A 16,738-nucleotide genomic window follows, 5' to 3' on the forward strand; every position below is an offset into this window, starting at 1 on the left:
GAAGATGCTATTCTCTCACTGAGTCAAGTGATTCCACACAAAAATATGGCAGATGTTTAGCATCAGGAATCAAAACAGCATTTTCGCACCACACAGCACATTCTTCTCTTCCAGATACCTTTCATTTCCTCTCTACAGGATATGGAGCAATTTTCCTCTTTTGCTGCTGTTCATGTGAACTCAGGAATCTGTGAATTATACCAGGACATTTGAATTCCCATGTAATCTTTTCTGAGAGGTAAAGGGGCTTGGTTCACTGATGTCTCATGCTTCCTTTTTTTCCCTCCTAGAAGATGAATACAGAGGTAATAACACTGGATTGCTTCTTGTCCTTGATTTTTCAACAAGACCTCCTGAATGTAATGTGTGTGTACTTCAGAATAAGAGTAACCATGGGCCAGAATTACCTAAATTGGATATTAATTGTTTCTGCAGAGGGCTCTGCAAGTTTTGGAGCTAAAGAGAGCCAGATTCACTGATGCTGGTGATGAGTATTCCTAATGACATTCAGGGGGATATTCCAACTGAGATTTCAGCCACCTGTGGCCTTGGATTAGCCTGTGGTATTTCCTTACAGTGATCTAGCTTCTTTCCATGAGGTCTCATTGAGCTGTGCATGTGGCCCTCTTCACCAGACTTTTCCCTGGCCCAGAGAAAGGCATGAGAATGTTGTGCTGAGCCCAGCTCACACCAGTCCCCACCTTGTCTCTGGAGTTCCTCAGTACTGTTCAGTGTAAGGTTGCTGTGATACTGTATTGCCCACTGGAAAATGTCTTAAGTATATGTATGTAGTTCAGGGTGAAACAACTTGGAAAAAGCTGTGCCATTCCAAGCAGCAGAGGAATTAATTAATTTGCAGTCTGATTTTCTGTCACAGAGACCCTGGGCTTTCCACACATTCTGAGTTTAGCACTGTGACACACTGTGTTAAAGCTTAGGACATAAAAAAATGAACACATTGCCTAACAGAAGATAAAAGAACTGCATGGCTGTCACATAAATTATCTAAGCCAGTAATTAAATTACTTTCTCTGACCCCCATTCACTAAATTACTTCATCAAGAAATTGCAAGCTCTTTCTCTTCTCCTGATGATTCTGAGACCAAAATAAATAGGAGACACATTACAAAGACTTCACTACATGAAATGCTGTTACTAATCCTAATTTTTACGAAGAATTCACACTATGCTGCCTGTGTTAGACAAATCTTTAAAGGAATCTTAAAAAGAAACTGTTTGGAAGGTGCAGAATTCATGCAGGATTATTCTTTCTACTTTTTAGTGTAGTTTGGTGATTAGGATTATCTGAAAGTTTTTAAACTCAGCTTTTTTAACAATGTAACATTCTCCCAGAAAAAATGCCTGCTCTCTCTGCAAATTTTCAATTTTGCTTTAGAAGATTTAATGTCTTTTGTAGACTATAGGATTTTAAAAGCTTTTCAGAAATATTTGGTCTTTTGCCCATTTTTGAAAAGGAGGGGATGGGACATTTTCAGACAGCTATGCAAAACAAGCCCCGTTTACACCAAACCCTTAACATAAACATATCATGCATAAGCTTAGCAGCTGTATTGAAGTCAGCAGAGAGAGTGGAAAGGCTTTTGAACTCGTATTTCCACACTGGACAGATCTGCAGTGTTAGTACTGGTGGCGGATGAGGGATAGACAAGACCAAGCATACTTCTGAGGTTTGTAACTGTGTCTTGTATGGCTTCCCCTCTGACATCTGGAGCTGGGGGAGAGGTGCTACACAAACCTGTATGACAGATTTCCTACCCAAGGCTTCCCATATGTGATGGGCAGCCTAAATAGTCTTTGCTGGTTTAGTGGTGGACTTGGCAGTGCTGGGATAATGGCTGGACTCAATGATCTTAAAGGTCATTTCAAATCTAAATGGTTTTGTGATTTTATGATTCTATTCTTTGACCATACAGAGAAGAATGACTACAGTTTTTATCAATCACACTAAAAAAGGGCAGCAATGTTGCAGGAAGAAAATGTTCAGTGCTTGGCCTGACTCTTGCAGAGATCCCTGCATATTTTACCAGACACTTGCTGTGTTCTTTCAGGCTTCTCAGGAATGTCTCTAGCAGCAATACCATAGCAGTGTGTCATCCAGTGTGAGCATCCTGGAGGAAAATGCAGGTCCTGGTCTGTACAACTTCCTCCCCATAGAGGACTGTTTCTTTACTTTTTCTGCTCAAGGGTAAAAGAAGGACTGAGGGTCAGTATTACACTTCATTCTATAAATTTATTTTAGTCTGCAAGATTTCTAAGAAAGTTTTCACACTTTTGAAAATCCAATACACTGGAGAGAGATAATAGTTGTACTCTGATTTACTCTGTTCACACACTGTGCTTTTGTATTTCAGAATCTTACATGTGTCTGCTAGAGGCAATGAGAGGAAGACCTTTCTCAGAGTCAGAGATTGCAGATGACCTCATGCTGCGGAGACAGGATGCAATGCACACAGCTTCTGGGGTACCCACGGGGCACCATGAGGAACTTGGCAGATTTGTGACACTTCTGTTTTGATTTGCAATATAGAAGGTCTGTATTCCTGGAGTTTCCTGGCAAAATAAGCATTTTAAAGCACATATTAGTGCGGACATGTTCTGGACTCAGTAAAAATTAGGTGTGCGTGTTTCAAATCAGTTTTTCTTTCAGTACCAACTTTCCAGGATGAGAAGATGTATAACTACATTCTTAAATTTTCACTATTCTCTACAAGATGATTCCTCAACAGTCAGTAGGCAGCAGAGTTTTCTCTTACTGAAGGTGTAGCCACCTAAGTTGATGAATTGAGTGTCCTTCATGAAACTCGTCCATTTTAATACATATGTTGAGAAAAATGATTCGCAATCCATTCTACATTGGGAATTAGGCTAAAAGCAACTTCAGTCTTCTTTCTGATGTAAGTACAGCAGCTGGATCTTTCCTTTGCTTCTCTAAAGAAAGTCTGTAACTTGGTTACAAATTGGCACTTTAGCTAGTCTTCATGATTCTTGCAAGTGGACATAAGGATGACAATGGATCTTTATCTGGCCTAGACCACGTAGCAGTTACAATAATGTCTCGTTCTGGTAGATAGTGATAATACAAATAGGTCCTTAGTAATAAACTGGTTATTTGCTGAACAGAAGTGCTATACTGGCTGCTAATTACAGCCCTATGTTAGATATATTGCCAAGTACATATTCTCAGCATTAGTCCAGAAGGCACAGGTTTCCAAAAGATAAAAGCTCTTCCAGTAAATTCAGTTGTGAGACTGGTGCCTGAGACTAATGGCACCAGACAGAAGCTTAAAAAACCTGTGGTACCTCCTCCTTAATCATTTGGATGTCTTTCTCCTCAGATAAATTAGGGGTTATTGACTAACATACTTGGGAACACAAACTCTGTGAACTACTCCTTGAGTTTGGGTTGATCTATGCAGGGATCAGTCACGAACCAGCAAGGCAACGGTGCCATACATTTTACAAGATGGGAAAAAAGTAAATATTACTAAATAGCTATGATGCCATGGAAAGGGCAAAAGGTTATGAAAATTATTGGCTTGAGGAAAGAGTCATGTATACAGAGGGATGGAAACACTTGCCTAATAAGTGTGTGGCATTCCATGGCTGTGATATCAGAATTCCCAATACCAGGCGACTTCCCTTTTCTGAAATCTTCAGCAAATGCCTAAATTTCCCACAGATAAAGAAGAAAATCAAATGGGAAAGATAACCCTCTGTAAGCAGGAAAAGTTTTTGTACTAGAGAACAGCACCACTATTCAGTTGTGTGGACACAGCCTCCTCAGTGAAGTTTAATATTTTTAAGGACCCCAAAGAAGTCCCCTGTTTTTTCTTCAGATACATTTTTCTCTGTTATTTGGGCTGGACCAATTAAAAATGCCTATGGTGCTTTAACATAAAGGAATGAAACATCAATGACTAATTTCTGTCCTGTTTACTGCCATCTGTGAGTTTTATTGTGTATTTCTAATCACCAAGTTCCTTAACACTATCTCTTTTAAGGAAAAGATATTGTAGCTTTATTTTATAGATATGCTCTGGCTGGGTATGTATCTGCTAGGATTACTTGGGAGACCTATTTCATACATCAGTATACTGTAAAATATGCTGCTGTCTCCATCTGGCTGCTCTGAATCTTGGTGTGCAACCCTAAAAGGAGACCTTGGACATAGCAGTTCCCTTTGTGTCTCTTGCCTCTTCTAGAAGCCTTGTGGAGAACTGCCCTATTTACTAGATAGAAATGAGGGATTTTGCAGCTTGTGGGGTTTTTTTTTTGTCATAGCATGTTTGTTTGAATAATTTGTCTTGGATAGTATTGTTGCATGGTGACGTGACTACAGAAAGTGCTTTACCTACTGTAAGCCTTCCATATAATGTGGAAAGATTGTAGGTAGAAGGGCCTCAAAGAGGTAACCTTTGATGTCCTAACTACCAAAGTAAATTCAAGCCTGTCTCCATTTAAGCTTGTACTGAGAGAAGCATCTAAAAATATTAAAAGTGTTTTTTGATTCAGTGCATTGATGTGGATGGGAAATTATGCTCTGTTAGCATGGATGGACATGCTGTGGTTCTGTTTCCCATCTAAGAATAAGAGGTTTCACCTTATGGTTGCTTATCCTGTTTACTTAATGCCACTTCTCAATATTCCACTCACTTATTTTGGAATTCTTCAGGCACTGACTGTTCCTCTGAAATGCCGGAGAGCCTTGACAAAGGAAAAACCCACAAATGAGCAGTCATTTAAAAAAACTTTCTATCTGAGAAACACTGGTCCTGCCATTTCAGCCACCTGCTGCCTGGTGTGGCACTGAGAACAATTTCCTCCCCCTCAGCCCCTGTGTGTTCCTGGTTCAGGCAGCTGCAGTGAGCATTCTTCTTCAGGCAGTCCAGCAGTGCAGGCTGCCAAGGTTCATCTCCTGCGTGCTAACCTACAGGGCCTCTGCGTGTGAGAAACATGAAAGTATGACCCCTTTCCAATGGATGATCTAAGGAAAAATACATAAATGAAAATACAGCAGAGTCCGCTCATCTGTAGTTATAAATAACTTCTGCTGTTTGGTCAGCTGGAATCACACAAACATGCTATTGTTAGGGGCTGCAAGTATATGGATACAGATTTTGAAACAGGAATAATGCAGAAAATGAAGGGAGTAATTAACCAGACAAATGCTTTGTGTCTGTCTTACTCTGGCCATCCTACAGACAGGCCCGTGAAGACCTGCAGCGCTATCGATAACTTGGCCCTCAGCCTTCACCGCACGCCCAGCTCTGCCAGTGTGGAAAGCTGCTTGGACTGACTACTTCCTAGAGAAGAGCATCAAGCCAGGACTTCTGCAAAAGACAGGCACAGTTCTTCCCCTCCCTTCAGGGGTAGGAGCTGGATTAGCATGGGGAAGTGGAGAGGGGAAGAATGGGAACAGCAGAAATCATCCTTACAGGAGAAGGAGGAAACTGACAGAGCCTTGTATCTCAGGTCAGCTTTTCTCTGTTTCCCCCACCCTTCTTGTGAACAATAAGTCCATTTGCTATCTTCTTTTCCTTCCTCCCCCTTCTCTCCCTGCAATACTTGGCCTGGGAACAGGGTAAAGGGGGCTTTTTGTAGTAGCACCCCCAGCAAGCAAGAGGGTGGAGGCCCTTTGTAGCTTTGGCCAGGGAAGGGCTTGGAGGAAGCTGCTTACAGCCACCAGCTTTCCAGTCGGGAAGGAGTGGAGTGAGGAGTGTCTCTGGCACACAGCAAAATAGAAGAGCAGTTAAATAAGCACTGGAAAGCCACAGGAGTGTTTTAGGGCTGTGTGATTGGCCAAGCTGGAAACTTTGTCAGGGAATTGCTAGATTGAGTGCTGGGCAAGCTTTAGGTGCAGGCTCTGCAACAGCTGCTTATCAGATTGGGGTCAATTTTTGCTCTGAGAAGATGTCTTCTAATGCAAGAATTTAAAATGTTACAATAGTATGTTCAAGGATTCTCAGATCTGCTGCAACGTGGTGCCACATACTTGAATAAAACAGTGAGCCTGTACCTCACCTTGTTGATGCAGCCTTTTGCGCCTAAAAGCAAAGAAGACACTCCTCATTGCTTCCTAAGAACTGAGAGAGACAAAGCTGGATGCTCTGGGAAGATTAACAAGAACCTGAGGAGACACAAAGGCTGCCTTTTCAGAAAGGAGCAAGATAGAGAGAATAAGCAGATTTGGCCCCAGGCAATTTATATTTGCTCCTCTTCCCTTCTGCCTTGTGCAAATATTACTCCGCTCTCTTAATTTTGGCGTTTCTGCCCCTGCCTTGCAGACCTGTGGAGTGGGAAGTCAAGCAGGCAGCCCAAAGGCACCACAGCCAGAAGAGAAACAGGAGGAGGATGTGGAAATAATTGGAAATCCCTGGGTTCCAGAAAGTCAGAGGAGAACATGCCAGCACCCTTAAGCTAAGGAGGGCCCTGGGAGAGGGTGCAGTTTGCATGTTTGGAAGGAGAGAGGGAAGTGCGTGTTAATAACGCAGTGTGAAGGTCTGTGAACTGCAGGAGAGGCATTGGAGGTGGGAACCGCACCCTGCCTCTAATTCCATCATCCAATCTGGCTGCAGTAGGAGCCCACACAGAAAAGCTCTTTCAATCCCCTCGCTGTCAGCCGTCTCCGCGCTGCTTTTGGGCTCTGCAAACGGCTAATGTGAAGCATGGGTGGTGTGTGTGTGTGTGTGTGTGCACGCTGTGTTTTGTGTCAGCTTATAAAGCTTTGAAGTTGAAAACTTGTTTTTAAAATAAATTTCCTTGTGTTGTGAAGAACAAAGCAGCAAATTTGCTACCTAAAACAGCCCCCATATCATTTAAATTATCAAATGCAAATGGCTTATATGAGTAATTCAGGAAAAAATCCAAAACTATTTCCTAAGAAACAGGCTATACCTTTAAAAGATTTATATTCTTCTCACTTAGGAACAGTGTGCAAACAATATGGATGCTCCCAGCTCTGCCATGGTTTTTATCACACTCTGACATTGTGATAGGCTGAGCTGAAGAGTTTTAACCTGTTCTGCAGGACACTTGGCTGGAGCAAAGAAGCTCCTCCACACCCCAAGACTTAAACAGGTTATTTCATGTGTCAATTCAGCTAGTGCAGAGGAAGTGAAAATCACACTCAAATGCCCCTTTTTGGAAAGTCCTCTGGAAGATGGGGAACTTCCCAACTTTAGAGTACTGCCAGAAAATCCTATTTCTGCAGACTCTTCCAGAATAAATGCTTTGTAAGACTGCATTTCCTTGGGACACTCATCTGGGAAAAATTAGGATAATTTCTTTAATCAGGCATTGTGGCTGGGGCAGGGAGAATCAGGGAGCCGCATGACCTCTCTCTCATATGCCTGTCCTTTGTGGCTGTGTAGGACTGGGGGGAATCCATCCTGTACTAATGTGCCACTGCAGGCTTAGACAGCCCAATGAACCATTCTGTTTGCCCTCAGGCTCCTCCAACTTGAAATCAAGCAACAGAGCCACTTTCCTGCGTGGAAGCTGCTCAGCAGGAGAAACAGGGAAGAGGTAGCAGCTGCTTAGAGCTCTCCCCTTTTGCATCCGAGCTACTTGCTGGCCATGAGGTGCAGGGAGGGGGAAAGGGTGATGGGAGGCAGCTGGGGAATGTGATGCCCTCTGTATCCTTCCTGTAGTGACAAGCCTTATTCAAACACTTCAGCTTGAAAAGCTCAGAGTGCAGCTCCAGGAGAATGCTTTCAATTCATAATCAAATATGGGGCAATAACAGATGGATAAAACAAACAAATGTGGGGGAGGATGAGATACATTCTCAAACACTCTGGAGTGTGTTCTGGGAAGAAGACACCCACTTTCTACATGTTTTTTCTCATTCAGGGTAATCTATGGGCGAGTGAACTTTGGTACCTTCTTCACTATGCTCAGAAAAATTGCTGGAAAATACACCTTTTACTTTTTTTTTTTTTTTTTTTTTTTTTTTTTAAATTTTTTTTAGTGTGGAAACAGTTTTCATGTCCTTGCAGGCTTTGAACCTCTTCCTACCCCTGCTGTATTACTCCTCTCCTTCTTACATGAGGAAACTGAGCAAGTAGCTCATCTTTCTGATCAGCACTAATCCTCCCCTGTCACTTTGCCAGCAGATGCAACCTGTTGAGTGGAGCCCTGGCACAGCAACCCCTACGTGCATTAGTGCTCCGTGGGCCTCATTGTGTTACACTCCTCATGACCCCTGCTCTGCAAGATCTGCAAGAGGCTTTTCTGTCCAGTGCTGCACTGGGTTCCCACTGCATGTGCAGCCAACTCCCTTGTTTTGTTGGTGATGATAATACTTTGGCTTTTACAGCAAAGAAAGCCTCCATGCAAGCTGGGGGGCTTCTCAAGGCACAGCAGGTCGGTCACCAGAAAAACAGCAGAATGCCAGAGGAGTCTATAATGATTTATCATCTTAATGTGCTTGAGTTCCCATGGCTCAGGACTGCATATAGGATTTAAAACCTGCAGCAGACGTGAGAACATTGGTAGTAAAGGAAGGTCCTGACAAAAGTGTGTAAGGTGAACTTTCTCAGTTCAATCTTGCTAATCAGTATGGAGTTACTAAGCAGACAGGGAGGATCTCTGCAGCTGGCAGGCCTGTGCAATAGGAGCTAGAAGTGAAGCATGTCAGCATCTTGGAAATCAAGTTTTTAACTTCATGGGTTAATGGCACATAGATTATAATAGCAGAATTTCCCTCCTATTGTCTGTGCAGCAAGAGATCTCTCACCTTTAATTTGTTTTCAAATGTGATCCATTTCTGTCAGCCAGCCACAGATGCAATATCGTACCTGTAGGGAGGTAAAGGACAGAACCAAGTGTAGTAAGTTTGAGGAAAGGGTCATATATGCATTTCAAATCAGCAGCAGTAGTTTAATTCTAGAAACAACGACAAAATGCTTTTTATTTTTGATCCTGAGTTCAGTTTTGGAGCCTTGTTTTGAAAACAGAACATTCTCTTGGCATGCCTCTACTGATTTCTTAAATGTGCCAGTGGAGGAAACATCATGCTCCTCTCTTCAGCTTCTTTGTAATAAGATCCAGTTAAACAACTAAAGATATTAAAAATTCATTAGAGCATTTCAATGGCGTAGTCAATGAGACCTGTTGTTTATCAAAGCATTTCCAGCCAAATAAAATATCTTTTTTTTTTTTTTAATCATATAGTGGAAGACACTTGTTCAGAGTGCTTTGTATAAAATTGATTTTGTATTTATATGGAAATCACTTTACACTTCTTTAATGCAGCAGTAGGTAAAGTTAGGTAATAGGGCAGATCCGTGAGAACATCTCAGCTTCAACTGCCAAATTCCCCTTTAGGTCAAACAGCACAGGTGAATTACATCACAGTACTGGGGCGGTACTCAGCAATAAAAGAAGTTAATTGCAAATGCTTCATTAATTGTCTTCCTCATGAAGCATTTTTAGGGTACCTAAAGGTTTGCAAGTGAAAATATGGTGAGCCAAATTCCGCTCTGATTTCCTAATGGTGTCTCAGAAAGAAGATCTTGAGTTATCCATATGAACTATCAGCCCCCAAATGATTGTGATACTTACTTCTGACACTACTAGATACTAGAAACATAGGAGCCTTTGGGCAAATTGAAATTGTATTGTCAAGGCAAATTTGCCACCAGAAAATAGCTTGTCAAGTCTCATTTTGAGAATGCTGAATTGTGTTCTATATAGGTTTCTGGAGCAGCATCAGGTTAACTGATATTTAATTTCTGTTCAGCTGCATCAAATGTGACCAAATCAAGAGCCAAAATAGCTGATGCAGTTTCTTATCACCCAGAAACTTGCACAAGTTCTTCAAATGCTGTTATCATGGAAATAGCTCTGTTCAATGTGATTTCAGTTCTGCCTCTCAGTGTGGTTACTGAGAATGCTAGCTGGAGATCTGAAGTTAACCACAATGTCCCAGTACAATAAAAGTTGAGCCAATGCATTAGATCTGCATGACCTTTCACAGGAATCTAGATTGAAGGTGACAGCAAACTTGACAATTGAGTTAAGACTCATGTTGGGGAGGAAAAATTGTATGAGGCTTGCTGCATTTCCCATCAATCTAAACACAGTGGGGTCTGGTATTTTTTTTCAAAGGATTCTGTTATTATTTTAAAATTATTTGAAAATGGTAATGGACATTTATGCTTGGAAGACTAGGGACCTATTTGAATTTATGAGATTTCAGTATTTTAAGATTTAAATTAGTATTTAAAATGTATGCTTATCTTATGATATAAAATCCATGGTTAAGCTTAGAACATAATGTTTCTCCAGATGTTTACATACATGAGCCAAACTGAGAAAAAGATTGTCAAATAATTTAATATCCAGCTCTGGAGAAAAACTTTCTTGAAATCTCTACTGAACTGTGAATCATTAAAAAGAGTAATCTTAAGTGCACAGTATTTTTCAATGGAAGTCTGAAAAGACTTTGCAGTCCTACAAGGACATATTTTATATACACACATTAAATATGTACTCTTAAGCCTCCAAATAAAGATATATAAAGAGTACTACTTTCAATACTGTGATTTATCACGAACAGAACATGCTCAGTTCTATGCATTTTTCTCTTGCATTTAGAAATTTATTCTTGTCAGAAGTACAGAAGCTTCCAAAGTTTCCTTTTCTTGTAAAGATGGGCCTGATCTTATCTTCTATAAAAAGCTCTTTTTTGGCTAACGCTCTATTTACATAGGAATGCAAGCATAATTAAATGCTGACAGCAAGAGGTCTGTTTGGGTGAAATCTGAATGAATATCTTATAGCGATGTGGTTAACAAACCTTATAAAAATAAAAAGGAGAAGCTGCACCCTCACACACTGGGCACTGTTAGTAGAAGGTGTCCTGGAGTGGAGGTATGTAAACAACAAGGTGCCAGTGTTAGGTTTGTGGTGTTGACAGCAGCATAAACAGCATAAAGAAGCCTTCTAAACAAAATCTCCAGCTGATCAGTGGAGCTGACCCACCACAGGCCTCCAGAGCTGCCGAGGAGGCGAGGTGCATGGCTAGAGGTGCCTGTGTGCTTGCACCAGCAGGGAGGAGTGTGTGAGGCACTGCTCGGCCATGGGGCTGTGAACAGGTGTGACCCCGAGAGGCAGAGCGGACATGGAAGCTCTAGAGGGCTGGCACGTCACAGGCCTTTAGCAGCACCAGGTCTTCTGCTGCCCCAAATTCCAGAAAAGGAAGAAGAAGCCCCACTGAAAGTTAATTTAGCAAACCACTAGGCTTACTCTGTCGGGAAAAAACAGAGTGAGTGAAATCCTGACCCCCTTTAATCCATACGGATGTTACAGCTGATTTCAGAGAGTGGTAAAACACTAACCTATCCCTTTTGCTAAGTCTTTCTAGCCCAAGCTGCCTGTGTGGTTTTTAAGGGCACAGAAAGGGATCAATACTCTGTCCATCTTTCTCCTTTTCTAAATTCTCCCCTTGTCTGCCTGTTCTGTTGGAGTCAAAACTCAGTGTGTGTTAGAATCACCCATAGATGCTGAAAATCACTGTGGCATGAAGGAAATACTGTTTTGCAGAGTGTTGTGGATCTTCCTAAGAATGGAGAGTGAGCCCAGGTACCTTCTTTTCTATGTCACAGGCCATGAAAAGTAGTGCTAAGTGAGATATGAACTGCCCTGAACAGATGCAGCTGGTGTGTTTGACTGTGATAAGTGGTGGGAAAGCATGCCATATCTTCCCTTAGGAATGTGTTTATTGGTTGAAATGTTGCATCTGATTCCATTTTTTACTGGTAAGTTTAAATAGGGAATACATATATACTTGTAGCAAATACTTAAATAGATGGTTATAGTTGGGTTTGCTTTTGTTAATGCAGTTATTCACTGTTGCCAATGTTTTAAAATGTGTCTGTATAAACTTGGGCATTTAGATCCATATTTCAGTTTATAAAGAAGTAGTCTCATTTTCCAAAGCACTGAGAGACTACGAGACTTCTTGAAAAATAATTGTATGAGCATCAAGTGAAGTGTTGACATGATTGCATGTAGATAGATGTGATCACAGTTGTTCATGTAGAAATCAGATCCATTCCAGATTCCATTCTAGAAGATGCATAGGTGCCTTAATTCAGTGCTAATATCTTGTGTCTCAGCTGCTTGTTAGTAAGTGCCATCTGGTTTAAAATCAGAAGAAGAAACTGTTTTTGGAAGATTCTTAGGTTATGGTATTTCAAATTTCTTTGTAGCTGCAATTAAACCTACTGAATAGTCAAGTATTTAATAGCATATTTTGTAGCACCACCTTTATTTGGCTTGTAGTGTAGTTGATTAAATTTAGAAGACTATACAAGCTTGTCCTTTCTTTTTAGTTGACTGATGGAAGTAATTTGTCACTGTTTCCATCACAGGCCACATGATTAAGATCAGAGTCAAGAACACAACTGTGCAGATCTCAACCACTGGGACCATTGCTGTGTACTGAGATAACCAAAAAAGGTAGAGACTGAAAGAAGACAGTGTGATTTGAAATTAATCAAGATGTAACAACTCCCTTCTGTAGGCTGTGGTTGGGAATTCTCAGCTGAGCTGAGTGTGCCAATGGCTGATTCACAACTGCTGGCCTGTTCCTTCTCTGACCTAACACTGTGCTCTTCTCACAGCTGCTGAGCTGCTGATAATTCCTCTGAAGTCTAAAACCTTGGGTTGCCTGAGGTTAAGGGAGCCCTGACAGTCTGCACCAGCTGAAGATCAGCCTCTGGGTGTCTGAACCCTACAGGGAGTGGTTTTTTTCCAGTGAACAAGATGTTTGAGGGAACTGCAGGGACTGTGATCTGAGAATACTGGGGGGAAGCAACAGCCAAGACCCAAATAATAGTTCCTTTGGTAGCAGCTAACATATTTCCTGACTGCAGTGTTGTCCATGTAACTTGAAAAGAATTCTGAATGAGTCTGTGGCAGAATAAACTAGTTAATGAGATCATGGGAGAGGGCTTTTTTTTCCTTGATGACCAACCGTTGTCTTGTCTGGTAGTAATAAATACACGATAACCACAAGTAATGGAAGAGTTTATAATTGCCAACAATACTGGATCCCAGGCTTTCTTTTCCATGGGCCAGTGCAGTGCATGGGCCACACTGTAGTTCAGAGGAAGAACAAACAGGCTGAAAGCAAAACATAGATTTTCCCTTCCAGCGTGGGCTTTTGCAGTGCTTCTGAAAAAAAAAAAAAAACCAAAAACCCCAAAGCTCCCTGTAGAGTATTTATTTCTGTTAATCTTTAGAGACAAGTTATACAACTCAGGAAAAGTATGTGAAGGAAAAGATAGGATGCTTTCCATAAGGATGGCTGGGTTTGGTAGGAAGATCTGCTTCTGATTAACATGCCAAGAAGGTACTGAGGTTGAAAGAAAATTTTACTAGACACTTTTAAAGGAAACTGTTTAGAAAAATGCCATGAACTGATCTCTGAGAAAGATCTCCAGAATCAGTGTTTCCTTCCAGTTCACTTTGAGGTCTCTACCTTTCTTCTCTGTCATGCACTCAATAGCAATAGTAATAATACCAATACTTTCTGTGCTGCAACACTCTCTACTTCAAAGCACTTCACAAACACTGGACTAGATTCAGTCTGGTCTTCTATGGATATAAACTTTCTGTTGAAACATTGGCTCTTATAGTGAATGGCAAATTTCCCACTGCCTTCAGTGAGGCTGAGATTTCACTCACTCCTTGTCAAAGAATTTGGGCAAAGCAAACCTTCTGAAAGAGGTGAACGTGATAGCTGAAAGGAGATGAAACCTCTCTTCATGTCAGGGAACACAAAAATTCTCAAAATGGAGGACAGGCACCTCCACACTGTTAGGGGAGTGACAAAGGGAAGAAAGCCTAACCAGTTTTTAATCTCACAGTGTCTCTTTCTCTTAAGTCAAGCATTAGGACAGTTCTCTGGTTTTGTTGTGCTCTCGAATTTGTAAGTCTCTGGTATTTATATAGATATGACTATGGATAAACAGCTGCTTGACTTACTAGCTTGGTTATAGCTTACTGCCTTCTTGATAGCCTCAGTTTTCCAGTTTTCCAGTACTTCTGCTTAGCAGTGTCACTTGCAGTTGTTTATAATCAGAACAGTAGGGCTTTATGCCCCTTTACACAGAGGCAGACCAGTCAGTAGTCAGATCCTTGCTCACATGCATGCTCAAATGTGTTTTGCTTTTTAACACTGAAAACACTGCCAGTGTCTTGAAAATTTTTAGTCCTTTCTCATTGCTCAGTGAAGACAGCCTTTAAAGTCTTTTTGGGCTGAAGAAGATACTGTATGTTTTCAGAAGTATATTTAGAGGTTGTAAAATGTCAAGTGTTTATTTTGTATGAGTAAACATTGCTTTTATAGTTTTGTGATCTCAAAGAAATTACAAACCATATTCAAGGCTGAAGAGGAGACATAGCACAGAATATCAAAACTGAGCAGTGAGGAAGATATTAAAAAATAAAAATGCTTTAAAAACTAGTTGAAACATTGAGTCATGGCAGCCAGCTATATTTGCTCCTTCAGATCAGGGCTCTGAACCTGAAATCCTTATTCAGGGTAGAATTTATATGATGTTGCCATCTGCCTTTGCTTTTGAATGATCCTACTGAGCATTTCTACCCTCCTGGGGTAAATAAACCCCATCTGTCCAACAGTGTCTGTTACCTGAACTGCTCTCATTTTCAGCTTCCAGTTGGTACATCCTGAATATGCCAAAGAGCAGTCCTGACATCTTGGCCTTGTTTTTATTTCTGCTCTTCCGTGTATGTATCTTATTACATGGAAGTATGCTGAGAGGTAGTTTGCCATGTAAAAAATGTGATGAAAATTGAAGGAAGACTTCAGATTTTGGCCACAGTTCCACATTTTTTTTCCTATGTATAAGTCTTTACAGCACAGCCAGAAGAGAATATGGAAACAGCTGAAAAGTAAGTGGCTCTTCTCCTCCTTAGGTCTAAAGTCATAATTTCTTTGCGTATATTGGAAAAGCTGCTTTCCAAATATGAGCTTCACAGAGTTACTGTGGCCTTGTATTTGCATTCTGTGCCTCATCACTAGGAGCAGCTGAACTAGTTTAAATTCTCAAAAGCAATGAGAAATTCACTAGAGACAATAAATCATAGACATCATGAACTTCTGACTAGTGTGAAGTCATTCAGAAATATATTTCCCACCAGATCTCTGCAGTCTGTGGTATTCCCATCAGGTGATTAATCCTCTGTCAGGGTGCAAAAGGAGACAAGGAAATATAGCAGATAAGGAATACAACACTGATTATGCTTCCAGACTCTTTGGGTGATAGAAACAGACTGCAACCAGTTGCAATGCCTTACACTGTATGCCTTTTAAACATTCTAAATTATGACTGAAGTGATAAAGTGCTCTGAAGTATAGATGTGTGAGTGCATGTAGAAGTCTGAAGTGTAAAGAATAAATAATAAAAACACTGCATTATCTTTCCTGACTAGCTGAAAATACATATTTTTTGGGTAGTTTTAAGGTTTTCAGGTTTTATTTTTTTCCCTTTGGGCTGGGAATGCAGTCCCTGTAGTGTGAGAGGAACACACAATATTTGAAATTGTCTGTTACAGTGATTACTGTCACTATTGGCCTCTGAGTGTGCTTGCTCTCATAGGAAAACTTGGCAGCATTGGATGTTACCAGATGCTTGAAGTTTGAGTAAAAGTGGAGAGGAGCACAGGTGTATAAACCCAGGAGAATGAACAACTCAGTGAACAGGAATTATGATCAAATACAAGAAAGAAGAGTGCATTGGTGGTGTTTGAGTGAAAAATGCAATTTTTCTATTGCAGAGATTGAAGAGATTTTTGACTGAAATCAGGGATTTAAAAGAAAAGAGTGGATGCCCTTAAACACTTTTTCCCTGAAGGACTCTAAATGTTGTGGTGATTGTTGTTTGACCTGACTGGCACTGTCTGAATGAGAAGGGGTGGGAATGATATTTGGAGCTGTCGATAAGGATTCTGATTGAAATACTGCATGCCTCAAAGAAGCAAGGAATGGAAGGCAAGTAGCTTTTGGCTTCAGTCTTGAACGGTTAAAAGGAAGAGAGTGCCATGTAATCAGAACTGAAATTTCATTAAAGGCATGGAACAGATTGTGTGGCTCTCATTTACACCTGCACAAATTTGGATTTGGTCCATGAAGCCCAACTAACCGGTGGAACTGAGCTTGGCTTCTTATGCATGCGTGGTCCCTGGCTCTGGCAGCAGTGGCGGGTGAGCTGCTATCAGGAAATGGGGCATGTGTTTCTGTCCTCAGATCTGTGTGCTAAGTGCTAGGCCTGGCCTGACAGATGTTAAAGTGCCTCTGAGTAAGCAGGGAAATTATATACAAAAGTTTCCTATTACGGCTGGAATAAACAATTTCTTAACTTTTGTGTATGCTTGTCTTTCAGAGAGGCACTGTGCTCTCACTGTGTAAGAACACTGATTAATTGCCTCAGTTCCTCTGGATCCCAGCACCTCTGGAACCTGTGGGAAATTCCTTTTCATACTACTACATTGACTTCTCAAAAAAAGTTTTAAGTGCTTCATAAGCATAAATTAATTCAGCCAAACAGCATTTCTGTGATGTGGGAAAACCTGTGATGCCTACCTGACACCACTTACTTGACTTGCTTAATATTACAAACTGAATCAGTGATGTAGATAAGAACCAAACCTGGTATCCCTTCTTCTGACCTCCTTGCTTCATGCA

The 16,738-nt window shown here is 41.0% G+C and overlaps 1 long non-coding RNA gene across 1 annotated transcript; it reads left to right on the forward strand.

Moving 5' to 3' along the window:
* Positions 1-5,226: 5,226 nt before the first annotated feature.
* On the forward strand, positions 5,227-16,417 carry LOC132334397 (uncharacterized). The gene is made up of 3 exons (XR_009488411.1): positions 5,227-5,493; positions 11,631-11,783; positions 12,399-16,417. It is a non-coding gene; the product is annotated as an uncharacterized LOC132334397 (long non-coding RNA).
* Positions 16,418-16,738: the final 321 nt, after the last annotated feature.

The sequence above is a fragment of the Haemorhous mexicanus genome, chromosome 1 (genome assembly GCF_027477595.1).
Source record: "Haemorhous mexicanus isolate bHaeMex1 chromosome 1, bHaeMex1.pri, whole genome shotgun sequence".
NCBI classification, from domain to species: Eukaryota; Metazoa; Chordata; class Aves; order Passeriformes; family Fringillidae; genus Haemorhous; species Haemorhous mexicanus.